We start from the raw sequence: 20,932 nt of genomic DNA, 5'->3' as shown, positions 1-20,932 counted from the left end.
CATAGACTCTAGAGACTCAACAAGAGAAGAAGTCAGCTCCAGTGTACAGCAGGACCTTCCATCAATTTCTACCCCTGCTCTCTTAAAACTTTAATCTAGGAACTGTTAAGATGAAATGTCTCAGCTGATCTCACTAAATGCTAAATAAATACAATAGTATTAATACTAAACCCTAAGACATCTTCCTAAAAAAAGTCTAGTGATAATAAACACTACCGTTTTGCCCGGGTGTAGCCCCTTTTAATTGAACCATTTCAGAGCCCTTTACAAATATCAAGCTATCTTCACAGCACACCTCTGAAGTACTGTTGTCCTTTCTCAGATGTGTTTAGGCACCAAGAGGTACCACAGCTCCGGCTGTGAGTCAATGTCATAGAGCGGCAGACAGCCCAGAAGTCCGTCCTGACTCTTAGTTCCCTGATCTAATCACTATGCCCATGGACTCAGTTTGTGGCCCCATAACATGAATATTCTACGGGATGAGAAACCAGGAGCCAGTATACCTGTCCTGCTGCAGAGGCAATCTGCCAAAGACTAAGGGCAGGAATAGAAAACATACTTGCACTTAACTTCAAATAAGCCAGAACAGCTTGAAGTATTTACATTTCTCATAATCAAAAGTAAGAGGAAATGATGTTGAGAATTATGCAAGTCAGACACTCTGAAGAATCACGTGATTCAAATCCAAAGGCAACTTCAAAACCACCTCATAAAAGTGTATGCAAAACTTGCAAAGCAGCCAGATGCTAACATTGCAAGGATAGCTTTCACAGCATCTGGATCCTGCAACTAATAGCCAAACGGAAGCAGAACTTTTGCCTGTATAAAAAGATTAAACTTTTTTCTCCTTAAATTAAATAAATAAATAAGAGACTTTTTTTCCTGAGAATATATGTCAAGAAGAGTACTAATTTATAAATGTGTTCTATCTCCTGAATAAAATCATTGTTAATAATTTTCCTATATATTCTGCAAAACCATCCCATCACATCTGGAACTGACAGCACCAGTTTTTAATTAACAATATTAACAGTTGTGTTTCACTTTGAACAATAAAGTTGCCTTAAAGTAAATACAATTCCTTGCCCATATGGACAAGTTATTCTCGAAGAATAAGGGTCACACCGATACTTTTCAGAGTGAGACTATGAGGTGATCCTTCTGCAGTCTGCACAGCAGCTTTTATTACTTCTTCTGCTGATGACTAGGGTTAACTTTAAGTTCTTGCAGAGAAGGGGACTCTCCCCTTCCTGGGCTAAATGCCCAAATTCCTTCAGGATTCACAAGACTGTCTTTTTTTAAATCAAGTCCAATTCTTCTACAGAAAGGTCTGCACATAATGTTCTGCAAAGAAACTGAGAATCAACCTTAAAAGAAAATTATAAATAAATGTGCATGCACAACACAATATACTGTTTGTCTGTTATATTCTGCCCTACATGCAACAATTTTGTATTATTCTAATACAAATGTTCTCAATACAGTAGCACAAAGCTAAGTACTATCTGAGGAGTCAGTTGGTAATGCCCTTAAGCTGATTTTGGGGGGGAGGGGGGGAAGGATTTGATACCCTGTCTATCCCCTGCATTTCCTTCCCAACCTCCTTTGACTGCCAAGATATTTGTGCCTAGACACAGCACCGATCTCAGATCACTGCTACTTTATGTACCATGGGGTTCATATTTAGTATTTTAGAGATCCAGAAAAAGGAGGTTTTACTCACCAGGGCAATAGCTATAAATTCCCACTGCCGTCTGTCCTTTCTCTTACAAACGCTGCAGGTCTCATACCTCCAAGGTGATGCACTTTCAGCCACTTCTCTGCAGCAACTTCCTCTATGGCAATATTACCTCAGAAACTGAGCTACCTTCTCCCCTGACAGCTGAGTGAAAGTTAATTTTCCAATAACCTTCTTGACATTATCAATCTCTGTCAATAATGCTCCTGAACAGACCCAAGAAATTACACCATGGACCAATCCATCACCATTTTCAGGCAGCTGCATGCTATTACACATTTACATAAATGCAACAGCCAGTTTGTTTCAAAAGAGGCCCTAAATATTTACCTTATTTTAAAACTATCTGTACTCAATGCAAATCGTGCTAACAACTGTGGAATGCCTGAGTAAAGCAACACCACTTATCAGAATTTTATACAGAGACAGATTCTACCACTGACAAGTTGTATTCTTTTCCCCAAAACATGAAGGTTTTAAAGCATCCATGCCCATTAGCCCTAATGAAAAAGTATTCCAGCTACCATAGGAATGAATGGGAAAACTGACCCAGTAACAGGTCACAAACATGAACCCAACTTAAAATCAGGTTCAGACAAAGCCTAAGTACCAGGCAAAAATCAAGTGCTAAAATGACAAAGATAAAATTAAGGAGTAGTGACAGCTGGGAAACAAATCAAACCAATTTAAAATAAAACTGATATAAACAACTAATTTAGTCACCAAATGTTTAATGGTCATTATCTAGCCAATGAATGGTCTGTGATTATTAGACACTCTCTCTCAGATTTTCTAAGTTTATTGATTTTACTCCTACATTTTCATCTGAAATTCTAACAAAGTTGATGGATCAAAAAGCCATACACAGGTACCTTATTTGTAGATGCAACTCCAGCTTTGTGTTAAAATGATTTCACCTGGAGGCCGTTTTACTATTTTGCCTATTTAATTTCCTGCAATGAAATTAATTTAATAGTGGATATAATTGTGCAAAAGCAAATGTGAGCCTGACACTGTTTTGCATTACCTTTTTGAGAAATTCTTTCCGAATAATTTTTGTTATATTTATTAATTTATTTTTGACTAATAGCAGTAACTGATAGAACAGACTGAACAATGTAGCCAGCTAGATTCTTCTGCTAGGAAGGATGAAACTGAACCTTTTTATGCTTATGGGAAACCATTACACTGCATCAGATATCTTGCTTGGTTCAAGTCTGGACATCCAATGAGATTCTTGGGTTATTCCCTCAAGGGAGTTACCTTAATAAACAACAGCAAACCTTTGTATGTAGAACACTATGCATTCAAGGATCTGAAAGTGTTTTACAGATATACTTTCTAATGTTTCTGTGTGGTAGGCTTATTAAACACCCAGCGGTAAGTAAGGCACAGAACTATTAAGTGACCTTTCCCAAGGTCACAGAGAGAGTCAGAGCTGGGAACAGAACAGATCTGTCCTGACTCCATGCCCTGCTCTAACCACTAGACAGAATCACAAAATAAATATGTAGATTACTGCAGTGATTTATAGATGTTTAGAAGTGACATGGGCTAGGTGAGCAAGGTTTTTATAAAAAGAGCAGAATGTTCTGGTAGTGCAAATTCCCGCAAATTGAAAAAGTTGTCACAATACAGCCAGCAGCCTTATAACCATTTTCAAGAAAGTAACAGTAATGCATGAGAAAGGAGGAACACACAGACAAAAGAATGAGATATTAGGATAAATAAAAAATGTTTAGTAGTGAAGTCAGAATATTTATAGTTGATTAGAGTGCTGCATAAAATATTGCCACATTTATTCAAGATTTGCTGAAGCTCAAACTACCAGTGAGAAAACATTCTATTCCGCATTGATTTTTCTTCTTGCACTAACAGATAATTTGTCAGTCAAAACAGAAAGAAAGCCACCCCAGTGACAAACATGTGGTCCACAAGCATGAAAAGGAAGAGGTATCATAAAGATAACTATCCAGGCCTAGCCTTTTCTACACTCTAGAGCACAAGGATTGCCAAGGGGCATACAAAACTCAGATACGCTGGCATTTCAGAAACTGGACCCTATGAAAATGGAGGTTTCATCTATTTATCCTCTTACTTCACAATTCCATTAGTCAGTGCTACTTTAACTCCACCTAGTCTTTCTTTCTATATGATATCAGAGACCCTCATCCCATCTTTTGTGCAAGTTAAGATTATTTGATTTTAAATTTCAATGATTAAAATCCTAAGTTTATAGTATCAAGCATAAAAAATTAAACGAGTCCTACATGCAGTTGTTCAAATCTTCAGGAGGACTAAAATCAACCTTTATATCACTCATCTTCCAACCTCATCATTGGTCCTTACAATACTGAAGTGAAATTCATACTTAGACACCTCTTCATAACAGAAATCTGTTTTGGTGGACCACTGATCTGATGTAGTAAGGCATTATTCTATGTTCCTTCCTATAGAACCAATCTTACCACATAGTTCAGCTACTTCTGCATGCTTGATATGTCCATAATACTCACTGGAGCTCTTGAGACTTCCTGCTTTCAGCAAATGTTCCCTAATTGTGACACAGACTCTACAGTATTGTAGGTTCAAATGCTGAATGCAGACAAAGCTGCCTTTCACCAGCTTTGGAAAACAGACTCACCCATTCTGCTGACTCTCTCCAAAAGCCATGCATACCATTAAGTACTCATTCAAGGTTTTGTTTTTTGGTTTGTTTGTTTGTAATTCTAGTGCTTACAGCAACATGAAGCGTGAATAACATTTTCTAAGCTGTGATACATCTCACAATACATGTATGTAAACCAAAGTCAATCTGTGAGTCAGAATGGTCCTGGGGGTAATGTACTGGATAGAGGAGTAAAGAGATCTGGAATATAGTCCCACCTTTACCACCAGAAGAATTTTTCCATTTTCCTAGCTGTGTCTATACAGCTGTGGTTAGGTTGACCTAACCACATCACACAGGGTGCAAAATTTTTCACAGCACCTGAGCAATGTAGCTAGGTCAATCTAATTTTCAGATGTAAACCAGGACTTATTCTATCTGTGCCTCAGTTCCCCATCTGTAAAATGGGGATACTACTACTGCCTTACCTTACAGAGGTATTGCAAGGATCAATTAATTAATGGATATGATGTGCTCAAGATAGAGCAATGAAGGATGTAAATAAGTGAGGAATTTTATTTATAAAACAGAAAAAAGTGAAGCAAAGAATGTATGTGGAGAGCCATAGCAAAATATTCCATTTTTAGTGTGCTTTTTTTAATTGCCTCTCTCAAATAGCGAGAAGTTCAATTCAGTTATTTTAAAAAAACAGAAGAGCAATTCGTCTGTTAATGGTTCAAGTACAATACTAGAGACTATACATATGGCCAATACATCATCACACAATTAATCACTGCAGCCTATGGCTGGGTCTTGATAACTGTGAGGTACAAATCAAATGACTGAGTTAATAACTTTACAAGCTATAGCTTTACAGTATGGTATATTGTGTTGTGGTAAATCTGAAAAACAGATATTATAAAAATCCTTTCCCACAAAGAAACTTATCATGAAAAACTTCACTAAAACCATAACTCTTAGCTGGAAACTGAAATCCTAACTCCCTGCTAGACTTCATATGCAGCAGCTAAGAAAATGAGCTTATAATCTTACGGATATATCATCTAATAGTTCACGCCCCCCCCCTTTTTTTTTTTTATTAAACAAAACACATTTTATTAGGTATCCACTCAATACAGCCTCATATGCAAACCAATTCCCAGTCCAACACAATACAGTATTTACTAAAAGAATTCAACTCACTGATCTACAAAGTTAAGTTCAAAAAGATATATTATGGCCAGAATTACATTCCTTTAAAAAAATTAAAAAAGTAGGGTATCTGATACTTCAGGAAAGAAGTGACTAACTGGGAAAGGGTGGGGAAAATTTTTACATAGCCATGTGGTTTCTGAAACTCAGAGCCATGAGTCAACAGATTCAGACAATTTCAGACCAAGACAGGAAAAGGAGAAGTGAGTTCTAAAGTCAAGGGGACCTCACAGAGAATACTCTGCCACCATCTTCCTCAATTTTATATTGAGGAGGTTCCAGTTTGAGCACCTTTGCTGATCTCAAATGTGATAGCACAGCATGGGGAGAGAGTACATAGAGCCCAGAATCTCAGGGCTTTATAATTATTTATATGCCTAGAGATCCCAGCCTCACTGTGGTAGTCACTCTACAAACCTATAACAAAGAGATGATCCATACCTCAAAGAGAAGCCAAGTCAAAAGTTGATCAGGAAACCAACTGGTAGCCTGAGCCAAGGTACCTCTGTAATAAGCTCAGAGCAATTCTGCACCAGCTTCACTTTAAAAAAAAAAAAATGTAGCCCCACTCTGTGATAACAGCGTCAAGGTGAAAAAACACAGATGACATCAACAAGGTTTATATTATAAAGAAACAAATGCAGCCTCTTGGCGACAAATATCTGAAGGAAAGCTGCCCAGGCCATTTCTGCTGCTTGGTGATCTAGGAGCACTAACCTGGCCACTAGATACAATCCTGAACAACAAATAGTGGACTCACACTCTAAATGGCAGATATTATCCTCACCACATCTTACTGTTGTTTGGGGGAAGCAACTGACACCACCTCACTCTTATCCATTTGGAGTATCAGCCAGCTAACCCTCAATTGTGCCCCAATGTCAACCAACCACCAGGAAAGGCAAGTGATTGCTTTGTTTAGGTCAGAGGAAATTGGTTCAGTATGCTGATGACACCAACCAGTTGAAACTTTTTATACACTTTACAACAATACACTCCACATACACATGCTGAGAGAGTGCGTTTTGTTTTGTTTTTTGCAGGGTGGGGGTGTATTGTTTTATAAATGCAAATAAACTATACCCAACTTCCTTTCAACCTATACTTAGCTGGCCAATTTCTCACAGAAGTCAAGTGATACTGACAAATTTTCCTGTCACCCTCACATCTGGGCCTTCAAAGTAAGACTGAGACACACTGGCAGGATGCATTATGGGAAATCTTCACTGCTGCTCATGCCACATATGCTTCTCCTGTGGATAGAGGACTCCAGTGTGCAGGGCTGCCAATCTGGCATTTGTCACCAGCACAACATGCATATGAGACGTCATCGTTGTTTTAAAAATGTAAAATCCTACAGAACTGCAGATACTCTGACAGTTTTGCCAAGATATGACATCAGAGCAGGGGTGGAATATCTCCTTGTTTTTCACTGGCTGCTATTACTGATGGAGCAAGTGGTGCTGAAGCAGTGAATATAGTCATTCTGGATTACCTGATCCGAAGATATAAAGTCCTCATTTCCTTTATTACCAATTTGACAGTTTTTAATGTCTAAGCAAACAAAATATAAAGGTTTTTGCAGAGACAGAATTATACTAAAGGCAACACTGCAGTGCGACTTACTTACAACACAGCCAATTCCAAAGGGCTGATTTTGTCTTTCAAAATGTTACAGTACAATTCCATTAAGAACCAAGACCTACAGTATGTTTTACCCAAAATGTTATAAGAGTTGCTTTTCTCCATGAGAACGAATCACAGTTTTCCTCTGGGAGGAAAGGAAAGCGTAACTGGAACACTTGCTCCTTGGGGGACTTATTAGATCCTCAAAGAGTCGTTGCAGTTGCTGAAACCTGCTTTTGCCAGAAGAAGCTTCATCTTACAAATATATAACAGAAAAGCATAAAAGAGAGGAAAACCCGGAAGATTACACTTCAACGTTCCCAGATAACTGAAGAAATACAGTTCAATACTGAAGTATTTAGACTCTCTGGCCTTGTCTACACTGTGCTTTTCTGAAAGCTTCCTACCATTGTACTTCCACTACAGATAGCAACAGCGGATGCACCAGTGTAGACAGGATACTGGCATTCACTGCTGTGTGACATGTTTCTTGCTTGTCCTTACTCCTCCCAAAGACACTCTGGGCAGGGTAAGATGACACAGCAGTAAAAAAGGCCAGCCAGCAGCTTGCCTACCACTAGGACTCCCACCAGGGCACCAACACTGGTGAAAAGCAAAGGTTGGAAATGTTAAGAAAAAGCACTCTCGGCACAGTTTCTAACCCCCTGTTTTAATAAGCATATTGAAACCCTGTAGAGTTGGAAGGGGCTTTTACTTTAATTAAAGAGCACTATTTAATAATAGTCCAACAGAACATCTGGAGAAACAAACAACCCTTTCCTTTACAGAACTATTAAATCCAAACACTCCCACAGATGAGAATGTGTCCACAAGAGAACCTTAAGAGTTCTGACAAACATTTTTTTTAATTGTAGCTAAAAAGGATATAGAAGCATTATAAGACTTATCCTGATGAAGAGGGCGAGGGGAAGCATTTCCTACAACAAATACTGAATTCACCCATTTTCTGCTTTTAAGCTTTGTAATCAATGCATACATGGCAAAAGTTGAAACAGTTGTGACATGATTAATGGTCTTTTTCAAAGATTGTTGATATAATTGCTGCTGTTTTTCTTGCCCCTGCCTTTCCCCTTTTCCTACTTTTGTGAGAGCAAAGACAGTTAATAAAAATCATCATAAAAGCCCCCCTTAAAGAACAAAGCAGAGACTAAAAGAAATCTCACCCAAGAAGTTACAAAATAAGCAACAGCTTTCCCTAATGTTCCATGAACTAAAGCAAACACAGGTAGAGAATTGTACCAACTGTTTACTCTTGGATGGTAACATTCTTACAACTGACAAGATGTTATAAATTAAGTAGCTGACCTGTGAAGGAAGTAGGGAGTTTAAGTGAGTTAAAAATTTCCCTATACAAATGTGTAATACCCACCAAGAAGCACTTACTCTAAGTACAACGATTATGAAAACACAGAGAAAATATTTACTACAAAGCAGTGACTTTAGTATATACAGCCTGCTACACAAAGCAGCACTGGTTCTTAGGATACGTCTTCACTACCCGCCGGATTGGCGGATAGTGATCGATCTATCGGGGATCGATTTATCGCATCCCATCTAGACGTGATAAATCGATCCCTGAATGGATGCCTGTCCTCTACCTCAGCAGGAGGAGTACGTGGAGTCAACGGGGGAGCCACCGCGGTCGACTCGCCGCTGTGAGGACGGCCAGGTAAGTTGAACTAAGATACTTCGACTTCAGCTACAGAAATAGCGTAGCTGAAGTTGCGTATCGTAGTTCGAACCCGCCCAGTGTAGCCCAAGCCTTAGTGTAGTAATAGCTCAAAGCCACCATTTAGATTTTCCAAATTGATTAAAGCTGACCTGCAAGTGAAAAGACATAAGGCTGTTCATTTTCAGATTCTTGGTGTTGTATAAAAAAAAGCCTGAAAGATAGTTACAAATAACATTTCTGCTTCTCTTCTCCATTAGAAATTTAAGTCTCACTTCCCTTTGAAGAACTAATGAAATTATCACAACTCAAAAGAATGAAAGCAGAGCTACTGAGAGGGGAAGGAATTTTTAGTCAGACTGTTAAAAACATACACCAAAAAAAGTTTAACAACCATTTTAGTCAAATTCCTGATAAACACTTGGGAGAAAATGTAAAAAACTCTATCCCTGTGTGTTTTGTTTCATCCCTTTAAGAGCTCACAAAACACACACACACACATCCTGAGATTCCCAGAGTCCTACAGCAAACCAGGGACTTGATATTCCTGATAATTCTAAATAAAAAACAAGTAGTATTTATTATTATTTTTTGGATGGGAGGAAGCAGAAGGGAAAAAAACCTCTCAGAAGCTAAAAGAGGGCACAAAACCAATATTCTATAAATCCTCTGCAGGGCACTTTTCCTCTTTGATGAACCATGCCAATTTTCTGTGGTGTTACAATCCATTTTTTAGCTAAATTCCAAAAAGGAACCACCAGTTGCAGAGTCTAGCCAAAGCACTCGCTCATCCTTCAATTTTAAGTTCCCATTATGGCTTCAAACTCAATGAAGAGTTACTCTCTGGTCACAAGGAGGACAGTTGGTTCTATGGAAAGAGAGAAAACTGGAACTTGAGTCATCCTACACCAGTTGAGCCAGGAGCAGGCTGCTGACTCAGAGGCAGGCAGCAACAGGCAGCAGCTATGGGTGAACTTGCTTTGGTTCCAGTCTACACATTTGCACACACACCAACTCTCCATGAAAATAATCCCAGCTATCTAGTTGTACACTTCGCTAGTCTACAAAGAAAGGAAGACTAGTCCTGAGTTCAAGAAACTCAGTTCTCCTGAATGCTAGTCCGGTGCAGTTCTAAGATCTGCCACAGACTTCCTGTTGACTTTGGATAAGTCAGTTAGGCTTCAATTTAGGCTGAAACCAACACAACTACTGACATGCTTGAAATGAGGAGTACATAAGACTTTGCCAGATCAGAGTTTGAGGCTATAAGCTCTTCAAGACAGAGACTGTGTCTTCATGCACCTTTGTACAGAACCAAATACAAACGAGCTAGTACAATGAAATAATATTCCTAACTCTTATTGATCCCCAGAGTAACAGAGGGCAAAGCACAATCTCTTCATGGCTCACTTCAGCAGCCATCTCTAAAGAGGGCATAATAATGATGCCTTGCCTGGGTAGGGTATAGTGAGGATAAATTAAGTAACATCTGTAAATTGTTTGAGATACTTGCATGAAAGTAGACATATATGCCAAGTATTATTTAAACCTTTAAAAAATAAATGTTACAATTTTCTTCATTTCATGACACTGGTGAACTTGCTTAGTTCAAGTATCGGACAACTATTTTCACAAATTTTCTATTGTTGGGTAGTATTAATTCACAAATATTAAAATAACATATCAGATCACTATAACATATGGTCTAAGACTCAGTTAATGCAGTCCTGTGCAATAACTCAATTTTAAAAATACCAATATAAAATAATATATCCATTTTTTAATCATGAGCTCTCACATTCAATCTCAAAATGCTGAACAGAGCAAGAGATTCAATTAAAAAATCATGACCATACTCAATTTTCATATCTGTTCCTCTTAAGTCTGCATTCTACTTGCTACTGCTCAGGTTGTTGTTAATAAAGAAGGATTTGCTACTCATTTCCCTGAGAATTCTCCAGGCTATCAGACCTTGTTGTATAAGAGACAAAAAAAGAACATAGTATCATCTTCATTTGCGCAAAACACAGCCAAATCATCAGACATAATTCAATAAATGCTGCAAAAGTATGGAAAGAAAAAATATTAAACACATGCAGTAATAACGTCACTGTAGAGACACCAGTTGCATTTCAAATGAGAATTACTTTTTCTAAACAGCTCTGGGCAATGTGTCAAAATAAATATTAAATAAAGTCATCTGTATTTCTAAATCTACTTTCTTAACAAAGATGTATTAAGTAATGCAATCTGCCTTGCAAGGTAGAAACATTTTACTTCCAAGAATATGGCAACAATTTTACAAAGTTTCTAGGTTTTACTCAGTATTTAACATGTGATTTGACTAATTTACTGAAGTAGTACTGACCGATTTGTACTAAAAAAAATTGCAGACACTTTAAGGTTAATCAGAATGACAGTTTTCAGAGTAGCAGCCGTGTTAGTCTGTATTCGCAAAAAGAAAAGGAGTACTTGTGGCACCTTAGAGACTAACAAATTTATTAGAGCATAAGCTTTCGTGAGCTACAGCTCACTTCATCGGATGCAATAATAATAAGAATGACAGTAACTCTTCAAAGTAGGCCCTTTTTATTTTAGTTCACCAAATATTTTGTGCTAGAAGTGGTCTGTTGCCTGACTTACCTAAATAAATAATAGCAAATATGAATTTGACTAAGATGCTTTCATTAGATTACTGTTGGTTTTGCATGAAAACCTATTTGGAAACAAACAGCAAAGGGGAATTTTTTTTCTCTCCCATCTGTGACAGGCAGCTTCTCACTGGCTGGAATCTATGATGATACCAGACACTTAAAGTAGCACCAAACCAAAGTAAACATTGCATAAATAACTTTTAAAACGTCTGTCCACTTAATAAAATGCAATTTCTAACATAGCTGTGCAATGCCATGACAGTTCTAATTGCAAGAAGTGGGCTATGTTAAATACGTCCATTATTAGAAATTAAAAGATCATTTTTCATATTTGTAAAATATAAAATAGTTTATTTTGGACATTAAAAAAATGTATTCAAAAACCAAAACTGAACCCCAGAGATCTCTCAGGCATTCAAAACTGTGGTACTATAGGTACAGATGTTTAACTACTCAGCACAGATTAGAATGCAAAGTAATCTTAATTTGATCCAAAACAATTCACATGTAAAAATAAGCCAAGATACAAAAAGAACAGTTCAGCCGTGTAAAGATTTGTAGCTATACAAACTACCATGTCTGAACCACAGTTAACATCAGGAAGATGTTGGTTTAGTTTTTCTTAAGACATCTTGTCTTACAACTTTTAGAGTTATTTTGCCATGTATTCAAATAGGATATTCATTCCCCATGTCCTAAACTACAGAAGAATTAAGACAGAAGCTTCCTATTTAGTTATTTTTTATTATAAATGTTTTATTTAAGGCATTTTTAAACAAATATTGATTTGCTCTATAATTTAAATGTACGGATTAGAATCTGCCACAGTAGAGTTTTGCTTTAAGAGCAGTTTTTAATCTACATCTGTATTCAAGATTTCAAAAGATTATGTATTAATAAACTGTCTGGAACTTTATCATTTGGGCCACCACCACCTCTATTTCAATACATACTCCTCTCCTACACCCAATAAAATACTTTGTTTTTCCCTGTCTCCAAATCCGTTAACGATATCAAAATACAACCTGAATCATAGAATTTAGAAATGGAAAAGACCTATTAGATCATTTCCAGCCCATGCCGCAGTCAGTGAACAACTGCTCCCTAAAGAAAATGCTCTAATGTCTTGTCTAGTCCAGGTCTGAACAACCCCGCAATAGTGATCTCACATCTTCCTTGAAGAGACCATTCCATAAACTACCACAATGTATTGTTAGTAATTCCTTGCTGATGTCCAACCTAAACATTCCCATGTTGGTTATTCCTCCATGCATCATCCCAATGGCTCATTATTGCTCAAGGATTAAGGGGAGACAAACTTGCAAGCTTCCCAACGCAGTTCTGGCTGAATACATATGGTGTGTAACAAAAAAGTCCCAGCAGAACCATATAGCTTTTGCAGCCTGAATGTTTCCTGAAGAAAGCTGGTGGCTTTTAAAGACAAGTGGTACGCTGAGCATCTACAAAACTTATTGTATTTTCATCTCACTATTTCTTAATTTGTTTTTCTAACAGGGGTCTGTAATGGAACCTCTGAGAACTTTTTCTAGAACTTGTATGAACAGTGCAGTGCAGAGAGGAGGGCACTGGACTGGTAGACAGCACTCTGAGTTCCGTTCCCAGCACGTGTGACCTTGGACAGGTCCCCACCTCTCTTTGCTCTTGTTTCTCTAACTGTAAATTGGGGGTGCTTACCCAGCCTTCTGAAGCACTTTTGAGATCTACTGAATAGCAGTACTAAGTATTATTGTGTGTTTGTACTATAAACTTTGCAAACAGAACGGCTGTATGGAGAGAAAATGTTAAAGTTAATAGGACTAATTACAGAAGCAAAGACTATTGAAGACCTCTTAATCTTTTAAGGGCAACTTCTTAACATACCCTCCAAGGTAGCTTTCAGGCGAAACCTTAAAAACTTTTTTGTTCCACATGGACATTAAAGGTCTTGTCCACACATTGTGCTGAAACGTTTGTGAAGACGCTCTATCCAAACAGGAAAGGCTCTTCTGCTGACATAGCACTTACGTTGGTGTAATTTATGTCACGGGGGGGGCGGGGGGTTGATTCACTCCCCTGAGCTACATAAGCCATACCAACCTAAGCTGTAGTGTAGACATAGCCAAAGAATCCATGCACTTTATATATTAACTGAGCTTTGTACAGTTTAACAACATATAACCTTTTGTAATCTTGAATGGAAATATAGATTCCATCCTTCATGCCAAAGATAAAATGATCTGGTGTTCTTTGGATAAAAATTATGCAAAATATAAAATACATAAATCTTTAGTGTTTGATTTTGCTGCACACAGAGACAGAAAGGAAATCTGATGTTTACCCCATGTTGACTTTTTATTTAAATTTTAAATTAAGAATTTTATTAAAGCAGACATCAACTTGCTAGATCAGGCCCAAAGTACTTCTCTCTAAACACAGTGTCAGGAAGTTAAACTAGTGGGCGACTGGATCTTAAAAAAATTCAGCTAATCTGGCAAACAGACACAATACTGGTACTTGATTCTGACAAATCTAAATATTTGGAGTTCATTTATGCCATCAAACGTGGATAGTAGTGGACACACACCCTGGGCATTCCCAAAAATGTTTCTTTAAGATTTCTTGCTACTGTCTTTAAATAAACTAGTCCCATAGGAACTTGTAGTTTATGAAGAACCTGATTTATGCAGCAGACAGGTGAGTTTTTCAGAAGTCCTCCCCTTTAAGAAACCGAGCAGCAGAATGAAGTTATTTGCTGCCAGAATTAGCTGAAAGTGTCTCACAAGCAGACACACAAGGTGTCCAGATGACTGGCAGCTACAAGTTGAAAGATGCTAGTGACATCCACTTTACTCCCAAAATGATCCACATGCTAACAATTGTGCTCACAACTAACCTCACATTTAAACATCTATCCCACTTTAGAAATGTATATTGGCATGAAAGACTTATAAACAATAAAAGTATTAAATATACTTCCTATGTTTGAAAAAAAACACACCTTAGAACTTTATCTTCAAAGAGCTGTACAAGTACTTTTTCTTTTTTAAACAAAACAACTCTGTTAGGTAGGTAAGCAAGTGCTGAATTATTTTCTTCCATATATACATGGGGAAAACAGACAAAGGTTGGTTAAATGATTTTCCAAGGCAAAAGGGGGAGTCTGTGTCAGAGATAGAACTGCATTTCAATAGTTAGTGGCTCCTAATTCTCTGCTCAGACCACACTATCATGCCTCTCTCTCTCTCTATGAAGTACAATCAATGTACAAAAACTCAAAGTAAAATTCTAAAGATGTTAAGAATATGTTAGGTTTCAGAGTAGCAGCCGTGTTAGTCTGTATTTGCAAAAAGAAAAAGAGTACTTGTGGCACCTTAGAGACTAACAAATTTATTTGAGCATAAGCTTTCGTGAGCTACAGCTCACTTCATCGGATGCATTCCGATGAAGTGAGCTGTAGCTCACGAAAGCTTATGCTCAAATAAATTTGTTAGTCTCTAAGGTGCCACAAGTACTCCTTTTCTTTTTGAGAATATGTTAATACATGATTTTTATCTTGACCTTAACATGTTGAGGAACCTCCTAGTGATAAGCCACAATGCAAAAAGGAAAGTTTGTTTAAAAATTAAAAGCCAGCCTGTTTTCTGTAATGAACTTCCATTGATTTCTGATCTGGTAGAGATTAAACCAAGTTTCACAGCTGTCAGAGCCATGAACTGCCTCTTCCACATCATGCAAATCTATCAGGATTAAATTAGAAAATGTTTAAATCACACAGTTATAAGACTAGCCGGGTTTCTGAGATGCTGTGTCCCCCAACTAAACACTGTGTAATGCAACTCCCTCATCCCTTCCAACATGCACACTGACAACTTTTCTTGCTTTAAACATAAATTGAAGATGTTTGTATTTTTCACTTCTTACCCTATTTACCCTGCTGACTGTTCTAGTTTACATTGTCTGATTTTTTTATGTTTGCTTGTTGAAGTCAATTTCTCAGTGCCTTGATGTGAAAGATATTTAGCACTTATGGCTCCTCCCATCTTCAAAATTCTGTATGCACATCACCTAATTAATCTTCACAGCATATCTTGGAGCTGAAATATTCACATTTTACAGAGGAGGAAATTGAGGTGGAGAGGTTGAAAGAAAAGTCGGAATCAGGAGGTTCTGGCTCTTAGTCCGGTGCTCAGAGTACTATATCGTACTATGTAATTAATGTGAATAGACCCCACAATGCAAGAAATATCTTCCATTTAAAGCCTCTCAAGACATCAATAATCTCTGAATAAAACCCAAAAGCACTTTGTTAGGTAAATCACAAAACAATTTTCAGATCATTTGCTACTGCTGCTCTTCCTCCTTCATGGGGAGCGATTAGAAAAGACAATTTAGGCCAAAGGTATTCAGTACAAAGTATAAATTTGTGTCATACACCTGAACAGTGACTGTCAGGCAGGAGGGGGAAAGCAGGGGTTAAAAACAAACTCAATTTCCAGAGCAGACATGGGCATACGGATTTTGAATTGTTATTAATTTTGCCCACTTTTCACAGAACTAAACAAAACTGAAATTTCATCAACTTAATGAGAAACTGAACAGTTCAGAACACTATAACCAGAACAAAACTCATAATCAAGTTATTGTGACATTCTTCTCCTTAGTTGAAATATATTTCTTTCATGGAGACGAAGGAGGGATGACAGTGTTTTTGCATGTTAGTACCCATAACTGGGGTTATTAAAACAGAGGAAAAAATGTTGATTTTGTACTAATGAGTTCCTCTTTGGGTTATAAAAATCACTTGCATTTTGAAATCTCACTTCTCACTGGAAATACTTCTCTTCCATTACAGTGAAGGCTTTCCCCACCCATCCCCCATTATTTTTAAAATGTAAGCCATAGGAAATAGTACAGCAGCCCCAGCCTAAAAAAAGTTCTTTTTTGTTTGTTTTAAAAGGAACTTGGTTCTCAGACAGAAAATCTACAGGAATAAAATTATTCTGACAATAAAAGTTTGACTCTGTGTCAAGAAATATGTCAAAATATCAACACAGTGTAAATGTCACATACATTAAATGTTTCCTTGTACTGTTTCCTAAAATATTAATGGAGACAGTGGGAGGACAGGAAGAAGTTCATATGAGGAATTTGCATCACTAAACTTTCAATTGTCATAGTATTTCCTATCAGATTATTTATTCTGTGAAATACCATAAAACTCTCATTGATAAAAAATATACAGACAGATGGAGTTGTTTAGAAAGCTGTTCATCATTCTAAAATAGTGCAAATCACACTTTGGTTTGAAGAACATGTTAAAGAAAATGGCATTTCACTGTTCAGCCCAAACCAAATATTCCAACCACAGAGAGATTTTGTGTCTCCAAATGTACTAATTTTATTCCAGATATACTATACACCATTTAAGAATAACAGAAAATAAAGCACTCTAAGACTAGTTAGACTCCTCTCCCTTAAAATGTACAGCAGAATGTTAAAAAACAATAAACAGAAAAGTCCCCAAATGGAAAATGTCTGGAGGTAGAGAAGTTCTCAGACTAGAGTCCATAGACTAACCAGTGATTGCAGAGCTCTATCCATGGCACACGACCACAGAAGAGAAGGTAGTAGAGAAGGTAAGGGATTTTAGAGCAGTGGGTATCAACTTTTCGAAACTACTGTACCCCTTTCAAGATTCTGATTTGTCTTGTGTACCCCCAAGTTTCACCTCACTTAAAAACTTACAAAATCAGACATAAAAATACAAAAGTGTCACCGCACACTATGACTGAAAAATTGCTTACTTTCTCATTACCACCATACAATTATAAAATAAATCAAGTGAAATATAAATATTGTACTTACATTTCAGTGTATAGTATACAGAGCAGTATAAACAAATCACTGTATATGAAATTTTAGTTTGTACTGACTTCGCTAGTGCTTTCTAAGTAGCCTGCTGTAAAACAAGGCAAATATCTAACTGAGTTGATGTACCCCCTGGAAGACCTATGCGTACCCCTGATTGAGAACCACTGTTTTATAGGATAGTAGAGCACCTATTCCATGAGGTGATTTCTCTCTCCCAGATCAGAATAGAAATATATGGGAACCAGTGGCTAAGGCATGCGTATCTGGCAGCACCACCATCTCAAATGTTAAAAAAAAAGTGTGCAACCTGACACCAACCCACATAAAACCACACAAATAGCCCTATTTTTAGAGTAAATTTTAACTTTGCTTAACTCCAGAAGCAATATTGCCTACTAACACCTTTCCTAACAGCACTTATAGATCAACAAACCTCCAACAAAGAGGGGAAAATACTGCACTTTGGGGTCATTTCAACTCTTTTCTCAGATTTGTCCAGATATGGGTTAGCCCCAAAATCAAGAGTTGCAGTAAACTGGGAAAGTCACCTGGCCAAAGGGAGCCCTGGCACTATCACTCAACACTTCTCAAATTTCTTCAAAGATTACTTATCTCCTCCTCCTCTCTCTGCCTCTCATATTTACATTGTTTCTTTCCCCTACATTAAGACTGATGTCCACATGTTCCCAGTCCGCTAGCACATTGCTCTGTGACACTATGATGCTATTCTTGACAGTGAGTTCTAGTCCAGGGGTTCTCAACCTTTTTATTTCTGAGGCCCCCTCAACATGCTATAAAAACTCCACAGGCCACCTGTGCCACAACAGCTGTTTTTCTGCATATAAAAGCCAGGGCCTGCATTGGGGGTAGCAAACATGGCAGTTGCCTGGTGCCCCATGCCACAGGGGGCCACTGTGAAGCTACATTGCTCAGGCTTTGGCTTCAGCCCCAAGTGATGAGGTTCAGAGCTCTGGGCTTCAGACCCTGTGGAGGGCTTCAGCTTTCTGCCATGAGTCTAACACTGTCCCTATTTGGAGGACCTCCTGAAGCCTGCTCATGGCCCCCTGGGGGCCCCAGATGCCTGGTTGAGAACCATTGTCCAATCTAGTCTGTTATGGACTAGTGTCCCAGAGGAAGTGGTGGAAGCCCTATTTGCCCGGAACATTTAGAATGAACAAAGCACAAAAACATACATTAGGAAACAATCCTGCACTAGCTCTGTTGAGGGTGGGAAGAAATAATAGATCCTCATAGGACTTTTCCATGTCTAACTATGACTCTAGTCCTTTTCTCCTAATGATACCACAAACACCTGCCTGGATGCCACACAAAGACACCATCTAAGGAAACTAAGGAAGGCAAGTTTAGGGAGTAGGAAAGACTCCAGAATATTGTTCCTGAGCATTACACCCAAGCCAGTCCCTAACCTGGCCACTAAATACATTTTAAAAGTGACCGAGTGGAGACAGGTGTCCCAAAAGAAGAGAGCCGCACATCCTGTTCTCCTGCGACATGGACCTTCCCCCCCAGCCCCTGCAGCACAGTCCACGAGCCCTTCCCAAAAGCCCTGGAGGCCAGTGGCCAGTCCGCATGCCCCCATCACAGGCCTTCCCCAGCCCCCTTGCAGGCCAGCCCATGGGCCACGAGCCTTTGCCAGGCACAAGCACGACAGTGGCCAGCCCCCATGCCCAGTCCCAGGGGCTCAGTTCACCCACACACACAGAGAGCACACCACACCGCAACACAACACACACAGACCACACCGCAACACAACACACACCCCTCCCCCCACCGCACACAGACCACACCGCAACACAACACGCACCCCTCCCCCCCACCGCACACAGACCACACCGCAACACAACACGCACCCCTCCCCCCCACCGCACACAGACCACACCGCAACACAACACGCACCCCTCCCCCCCACCGCACACAGACCACACCGCAACACAACACGCACCCCTCCCCCCCACCGCACACAGACCACACCGCAACACAACACGCACCCCTCCCCCCACCGCACACAGACCACACCGCAACACAACACGCACCCTCCCCCCACCGCACACAGACCACACCGCAACACAACACGCACCCCTCCCCCCACCGCACACAGACCACACCGCAACACAACACGCACCCCTCCCCCCCACCGCACACAGACCACACCGCAACACAACACGCACCCCTCCCCCCCACCGCACACAGACCACACCGCAACACAACACGCACCCCTCCCCCCACCGCACACAGACCACACCGCAACACAACACGCACCCCTCCCCCCACCGCACACAGACCACACCGCAACACAACACGCACCCCTCCCCCCCACCGCACACAGACCACACCGCAACACAACACGCACCCCTCCCCCCCACCGCACACAGACCACACCGCAACACAACACGCACCCCTCCCCCCCACCGCACACAGACCACACCGCAACACAACACGCACCCCTCCCCCCCCACCGCACACAGACCACACCGCAACACAACACGCACCCCTCCCCCCACCGCACACAGACCACACCGCAACACAACACGCACCCCTCCCCCCCACCGCACACAGACCACACCGCAACACAACACGCACCCCTCCCCCCCACCGCACACAGACCACACCGCAACACAACACGCACCCCTCCCCCCACCGCACACACACACCCCCTCCCCCCACCGCGCGCGCACACACACACACCGCAACACACCCCCCCTCCCGCCCACGCCCACGCCCACACACACACACACACACACTTGTTGCCTCCCGGGAGGGCGCCGCCGCGGGCGCGCGGCTCAGGGTGACCCCAGCGGACGCCGGGGCGAGCCCCGGGCGGCCCCTACCTGGGCTGGAGGCGCGCGGCGAGTCCCGCGGCCCCGCTCCGAGTCCCGGACACAACTTCGCCGCGCGCTCCCGACGCCCCCACCCGCGCCCGCGCCTCGTGCTCAGCTCCCTCCCCCTACGCGGGCGCGCGCAGCCCCGGCTGCCACGCAGGCCCTGCCGCCCGGGAGCGCGCCCCGGCCTGGCCCGGGCCCAGCGCCTGGGGTGGGGGCAGGGCCGAGGCGCGCCCCCCTCACGGGGCGGCTCTGCCCGCCCCAGCCCGTGGGGTCCGGCCCGAGGAGGGGGAGCTTGGCGGCGCCAGGCCTGTTAAGGCTCCGCTGGGGGGGGGGCCCAGGCCGCGGCAGGGCAAGGGCTGGGCCCCCGGGGGCACCAGGGGCTCGCGGGGGTGCAATGGGAGGTACCCGGCCCCCAGCTCTCTGCCTGGGCCCGGCTGGCAGGCAGGAGGCTGCCCTGGGGGTTGCCTGGGCCCTGCGCGCAAGCGGGAACAGCGCCTAAGCCCTCAGCGTTTGTACAGCGCCTGACACAGCAGGACCCCAAACCCACCGGGCCTGCGGGTGCTACTGCCCTAAGGATAGCAACAGCCAGGGCTGGGCTGGAGCCGAACCAGGACTTCTCCTAGCTCGGGCTTGGCTGGCTGTTGGAATTCTACAAGGGAGCCTTAAATCCTGCCAGAATGGGCCCGACTG

The 20,932-nt window shown here is 41.1% G+C and overlaps 1 protein-coding gene across 9 annotated transcripts in view; it reads right to left on the bottom strand.

Annotated features, from left to right (window-relative positions):
• NEK6 (NIMA related kinase 6) overlaps positions 1–20,398 on the bottom strand; it is a 115,913-nt gene extending 95,515 nt beyond the window's left edge. For 3 of the 9 annotated variants that reach the window (XM_038374141.2, XM_038374140.2, XM_038374144.2), the window contains exon 1: positions 20,249–20,398. The gene's annotated coding sequence lies outside the window, so the exon portion shown is untranslated. The remainder of the gene's footprint in view (positions 1–20,248) is intronic. The other 6 variants (XM_043499010.1, XM_038374137.2, XM_043499015.1 and 3 more) reach the window with 4 other exon arrangements.
• Between the last annotated feature and the right edge of the window lie 534 nt (positions 20,399–20,932).

The sequence above is a fragment of the Dermochelys coriacea genome, chromosome 16 (genome assembly GCF_009764565.3).
Source record: "Dermochelys coriacea isolate rDerCor1 chromosome 16, rDerCor1.pri.v4, whole genome shotgun sequence".
NCBI classification, from domain to species: domain Eukaryota; kingdom Metazoa; phylum Chordata; order Testudines; family Dermochelyidae; genus Dermochelys; species Dermochelys coriacea.
Note: the sequence above shows the minus strand (reverse complement) of the source record. Positions and strands in the feature narration are given on the sequence as shown.